Source organism: Morone saxatilis, unplaced genomic scaffold (assembly GCF_004916995.1).
Source record: "Morone saxatilis isolate NCDOM2014 unplaced genomic scaffold, NCSU_SB_2.0 Contig5, whole genome shotgun sequence".
In the NCBI taxonomy this organism is placed as follows: domain Eukaryota; kingdom Metazoa; phylum Chordata; class Actinopteri; family Moronidae; genus Morone; species Morone saxatilis.
This window is the reverse complement of record NW_023340095.1, coordinates 12,720,489-12,727,337: the sequence shown is the minus strand read 5'-3', so window position 1 is coordinate 12,727,337 and position 6,849 is coordinate 12,720,489.

Genomic DNA, 6,849 nt, shown 5'->3' with positions numbered 1-6,849 from the left:
ACACACACACACACACTTTTAAACTGTTACTTTTGCCCTTAAAAAACATGAATAAATAAATAATAGTTTATAAATATTTCTGCTTTAGCAAAGAAATAAACAGCTACAATTGTCAGTCTTATTTACAGTGGTTCTGGCATAAAATGGAAGTTTAGATGATTTGAAAAAAACACAAAATATATTCTATATTTATTGTTTCTCAAACGAGATGACAGGGAGCCTTAGTAATTATGGAATTTTAGAAAATGGGGTTCTTATTTGGAAAAGATGAAGAATATTTCCTGTGTCTCTGCTGTTGAGAAACCCAATGATAATGCGATGATAATTTCCTAAAATATCCCCAGCTCTTTCCTGAAATAAAAACACTTTATTTGCAGGCCTACATAAAACTGGCAGAGCTCATTAAAATTCAAATGATAAAAATCGTGTAGGTCACACACACACACACAGACAGAGCATTACCGACTGTAACTACAGTGGAAATATACGAGAGGCTCGTTATTTCGCATTTGAAATGAAACTTGGCGCCATCTATAATTAAAAAAAATCACTATTTTGAATATGGATGAATCATACAGTGTGACCTGTACACGGTTCTATTAGAGAGGATACACTCACACACCATAGGCTTCTATTAATATAGCAGCAGAGGCTGTAGTGCAAATGAAGCGTACAGTAGCGCTTTAGTCATTCTTTGCATTTTCTTCATTGGACTCTCAATCACCTCCATGCAATTACTAATTAAAACATGAACGTGGCGCGCTTTGAAGACGAAAGGTAAATGCAAAGAAATCTACAAAATAATATAATAAAATCATTCGTTTTCTTTGCAAAAAAAATGATATCATTTAGATTGGTAAAACTAACCCTAACCTTTAACCAGTGCAATGCTATGTCCTGTAACCTGCAGGTTGTTGGATTGTTCACGTGACTGACTGCTTGTTCTGTGTTTCTTCATGGGGACAAACTTTCTGTCCTTATTTACCCAGACAGGGTGTGGCTGAAAGACGGATAGTTTATTGTGAACAAATCCTTTAACATGGCCAGTTGTGTGATGTATTGCCCAAGGCCTACATCCAGTCAGGTGACTGTGCTGCTGTCTCACACTGTTGCACTCATGCACCTCCTTTAGGACAAAGCTGTTTTTGTTGTTATACATTTGAATACTCTTACCGTGCGTACTGTTTAGTTTTGGTGGTGAGTGAAACATGGTGCATTATTGATGTTCTCTAATGGATCATAGAAATATACCCCCCCCCCTTAGTGGATTTTGTAACGTTAAGGCCTTATATTGAGACCCGACAGCCGTTTACACAAGCGGTGGCTGTTTATGATGGCGGATAAGTTTGACAGCTTTTCCAAGTATCATCATGTCAACGCGTTTTTTTTGTGGGTATCTTCTGGTCAGCTTCTACTTTCGGTGTTCACCACCTCTCCGTTATGTCCACCCCATATCTCTGGTGCTCGCCCATGTGTGTGCCAATGAGCATGCCTAATTCTGTGGACACCGCGCGTCTCCCCCTGGCAGCCTGACCCCCGAGGCCCCCGGGCGGCCCTCCGCCTGCTGCGCCCCACATCTGACACTCTGATAGCCGAGGCGCCTTCTCCTCACTCTCATTTTCTCTTCCTCGGGCTTTGCTGCAGTGATTCCGACATTCCCGGAATGGACGTTATTGCTCGATTATTCCTCCAAGGATACACGTGCATACACCGAGGGGGTAGAGCTGTTCGTAAGATGGGCTTTGTCCTCGCGTAGGCTGTGTGCCGGCATCCCACATGGTCGAAGACAGGCAGCATCACGGATGGAGAGAGCCGGGGAGAGAGGCTCCCATCCCGCATTGAGTGTAGAAGAATATCACGGCCTCATCAAAGCCTGGTGGATTTTGATAATTTTGCCTTACTTAATCTACTAAATCACTGTCCGATTATGGAAACTGCAGTTTCACATAGACTGAATATGTGAGTATGCTTATTCTCAATTAAAGGCTATTTAATGTGAAACATTTTTAGAAGGAAGAATACAGTGTAGTTTAAATAATCGTCTTTAATTTGCTTTATCTTGCCTATAATATAACGTAGGTTGCATAATAGCAACTTCTTTAAAGCATTACATGTGCCAAAAGATATTAGACATGCTAAGAAGTCAAATTACAGTATTTCACCCTTACGTTTGTCCTAATGTTTATCTGTGGGTTGTTTTTTTGCAGTAAAAATTAGATTTCGGCTCGGCATTAGAGCTGTCCTGATGATGCATATTTACGCAGCACAATAATCACGTTTTAGTGATTACAAAGGATTATGAAGGCTAGTTTGCCCTGCTTCAACTTGACAGCATGTCACCAACTGATCCAAAGTACACAGTGACATCCAGTGATGCTGGACTTGTTCCACTAGATCATGTTGTTGACATTTAGCTGGAAGCCTTTCTACTGTACCGCTGTATATGGGCCTTTGGTAGTTTGTCATGCTTTCAAACAATTCATGGATTAATTCACTCAACACGGAAACTGTGGTCTATGGTCTGAAATGGGTCGATGTGAGCTGGCATTTAAAACAACAATAAGCCGGTTGCTTGTGAGGGCCTGTTAGTGTGTTCTTTTAGGAAGACAGTGGAAGTAACATTGTCTCTCACCTCAGCTTAGGAGCTGCGTTATCACATAGGAGCTCACCCTGGATATGATATGGTCTTATTAGCAGGTAAATGCATGCTCTATTAAGGCTATCAGTGACATGGTGGCTAGTTTTCTTTCCTGTTACGCCTGTCCATGGATGGCAGGCGAATGTGTCATCATCCTCCTGCAGCTGGATGACTTCACCCTGCAGATGCTCGTCAGGACTTGTAGTGGGAGTGGGAAGTTCACCTCTGGTTTTGAAGGATAGAAATGACAGCGTGAATCCACAATCACCTGATACTGTAGTATAATAGCTGGAAGGGGCCACTTTTGTTTAGAATAATACACTTTGTAGCATATTGCTGATGATGGTCGTATGGTGATGGAGATTGTGGTATGCACATTGTTATTTTGCCACCCTCTACATCATTCTGAGCTATTCCAAAACAGTCTGAGGACGTGGTTTTTGTAAAGGACGGGCAGTCTTTATGCGTAAAGGCAACGGGATATTACCTGTAACGTAAAGCTTTGTGCATGTGCGCAGTCATGTGTGTATATTGGAGACAGATAGAGAGACAGGGGGACAGGGAGCGCAGAAGAAGAAGAAGAAGGGGAGAGAGAGAGAGAGAGAGAGGAGGAGGGGGGTGTTTGGGAGTGTGGCTGGATGTGTTGGGCTCTAATCGCAGATTGAAGAGAGACTCTCTCCTCCGGAGCAACTCAAGAGAAGTGACGTCAGCTGAAGGCTTCTACAATGCAAACTTTTGGCCCCCCCCAACAACAACAACAACAACAACAACAAAACTGACTGCAGACACACTGTCATCATATCTGCAAAGGCTGCAACTCGTGTTTTTTTTAATTAAAGAGCAACCACCGATTTGAAAAGTAATGCCATTTTTTTTTTAATTAAATGATGATGCAGGCATTGTCAAAAGTTTATTGATTCATGATTTAGTACAACAGCAGTGGGTGCTTTTAAAGGTGGGTTAACTCCCTCGCAACAGGTGCACAAGTTTCACCACACAACTGGTGTGGCATTTTCTTAAGAGACATTTGATTTAAAAAAGATACATATCTGTATAAGTGACCTATCGCATGGTGTGCTATTGATTTGTCTTGTTCAAAATGATGATTAAAGGCAGACTGCTTGTTGAATTTAGTTGTAGATCGTAGTGCACACACCCACATAGTTTGTTTTGTAATTAACAACCCAAAGGAGGCAGGCACAAAAGGTTTTTGCTGACATTGAGTATGTGAAAGTAAAACTGTCTGACGAGATTTTTTTTGAAGATTTCATGGTGCTTGAGTTGGTGTATGAGTGAAGTTCAGTCAACTGGGGAGGGAAAAAAAACCCAGACATCAAAACAGGCTCATCCAACAACTAACACAATAAAAGATCAAAACGTGCAATAGCAGTAAGAACAAAAGGCAATAGCAATACATTAATACCAGTCAAAACAGGAAAACAAATAAAAGTAATACAATTAGTATAGCAGTGCCGGTTAATAAATAAGGTGCAAATGAATTTAAATGCTTTAAACATAAATGTTTAGTTGTCTTTGCACCTGCCCCTGTGGAGTCTGCCTTAAAGGTAGCAGCATTTCAGTTACAGACAAGAACCAAATGAGGCTCAAAACACCATAGAGAAACTGATAACTAGGCATTAATGTTTTGGTGGTGGTTGAAATTAAGTAAGTAATGCAATACATCCTGTTCATCCAATAAAGTGACTGCAGTCACAAGGACCACCATCTGCCCTTTTTTCCCCTGATCATTAAGCAAGCATTCAGTCTAGGACACAAAATGAGGTGCTTTTTATCCTCATACTCAACAACAAACACACATTTACAGCACAGTGTAACCGAAACAATGCATGATATCGCTGATGTGGACTGATGTAGTGCTGTAGATCTTTAAATATCACAAATTATATAGGACTTGTCAAGTATTGTTGATCATTAGCATTTTCTGGGAGGTTATAATCAGAGTAATGATGAAACAAAGAGTCACTTGTAATTACAGTACGTTGCACCACGTGTGTTCTCTTCTGAAAAGAAGGATGGGGTGGATTTTAATTCGTGGCACTTTGGCCAAAGGACACTGTACATGAAGTTGAACTAATTGGATACAGTAATTAAGGCACAAAGGCACGTTGATGTGGAGAAAAAGGGAAAAAAAAAATCCTCGATCAGCATTTGTAATTTAAAACAGGTTTATTTGCTCGTTCACCATCCCTTGTGCTCATTGATTTTTCTCCCTGTTGTCATTTTACGCTGCAGTCACAGGAGCTGCTGACTGACTGGACTGAGTGAAACACACACGCCTGGCTGGATGAACACACATGGCAAGGGAGGGAAAAAAATGATTTGATAAATTCAGTCAGCCGAGCCACAGGATACCAGGGGTTTTAATTGTATTGGACAATCTTCATTAGAGAGCAGGAGTGATCAGGGCAGCGTCACTTTCAAAAGCCTTTTTTTTCCCCAGCCATGGTTTTTCACATTGTACATTCAAAATGTCAGCCTATACCTTGGTCATTTGTAACATAATAAGTCGCAGTCGATGGGCTGCAATGCAGCAGCATGCTGGGGGAAGGGCAAACAGTCTGTCCCCTTTAAAGGGATTTTTAAGGAGTCTTGATTAGAAAGTATAATGAGATACCAAAGACACAGCAAAGATGATCTCTCTAGAGACTGGTGGAAAACAAATTAAGATGGTGCTTTTGTTTTTAATTATTATTTTTCTATCAGTCCATAGAAAGCTCAGTATTACCCCTAAGGCACAGGAGTTGGATTCACTGTCATTGATTTTTCCCTTTCCGTGACATATTTAAATAATACAGATTTAATCATGTCAGCACACAATGCCCTGATCCTTTTAACACCAAAGCCTTCCAGCGTGGCACATGCATTTGATTTAGAAAATGGCATGGTGTCTGAGCTAAAAAAAAAACTGGGTACTCTCATCGGTTAAGTTTGCACCTGTGTGTCTGTCAATCCCCAAATCTCCCACCTGATATGAAAATGTAGGCCGTACTCAGAGTCACACTGGATCTTCTTTGGATTCGCATTTGTTTGCATCAAACACATGTAAATCTGTGGAATTGTACTATTAAAATTGCGATAAAGAAAACAAAGTCAGGTTTAAGCGTTCATATCATATCATCAGCCCTGTAGGTGGTAAAGAAGTGCCGTGTCTTGACATTAGAGTATACCGCTGTCAGAGAGCAGTCATCTAAATAATGGCCTTTGTTTTCCTCTGTTAATTGGAGCATGTTCCAGGATAGTGAATGGGGGAGAAACATGAGACTTCCAGGACATGAGAAACAGATGCTCTACACTTCTGTGCACACCTTTTCCCAGGAAAAACAGGAACATGAATAGAAGATGAGCTGAAGAGAAATAACTGATATCTAGTAGAATCCTGAGAAAAAGAGACGTGGGATTGTTGGTGAAACCAGAAAAACAGGAACGAGTTGGCTTGTATATTTACACAAAGGGCCAGAGTCAGTTCTGTTTTGTTTTTTTTTGTTTTTTTACATGTGAAGACATTGTGAAGTTTATCAGAAAGCAAAGACATTATTGTTTTTGTTCTGCATCGTATATTATTGACACAACTTGATAAATCGCAGGCTCTGTGAACTTATGTCTCGTAATCCGAGCGTGGCTCTCATTTTCATTCCATCTGTCACGCTACTGTATGTCATATCTTATTCATGCATACCAATGTCCATTTTAATTAGTCATTCTGGGTCACTGTAGACCTCTTCCTGCTTTAAGCAGTGGTGTGGCAGATGTGTGAATGAGGTTCATTTGCCATTATTTGAGCGAAAATAGGCCATTACAGCCATTGTGATGAGACAACAGCCGCTCAGTGATAATAACACAGATCCCAGTTTAACAGAAAAGAAGCTTTAAGGGATGTGACGGCATAAATCACTTCATCATAGATTCAATTCAATTATTTCCAAAATATCAAATGAGGCTTTCAGTGTATTAGTGATACAACAAATAATTATCCTAATTATCATAATTATGCCTGAGCAGAAAAACAAATTTAAGAAAACCTTCCCTTTTGTCAGCGTACATTTTTGTCTGTTGGCGACATACAGGAGCTACACTGTTCTGTAGCATTACAACAAATCAGAAATCTTTGTAGGTCCGGCCGACATTTATACAGCCTGCTAATCAGGCTGAATTGCCATTTTCGTTCTCACATCATTCTTCATTCCTAACTA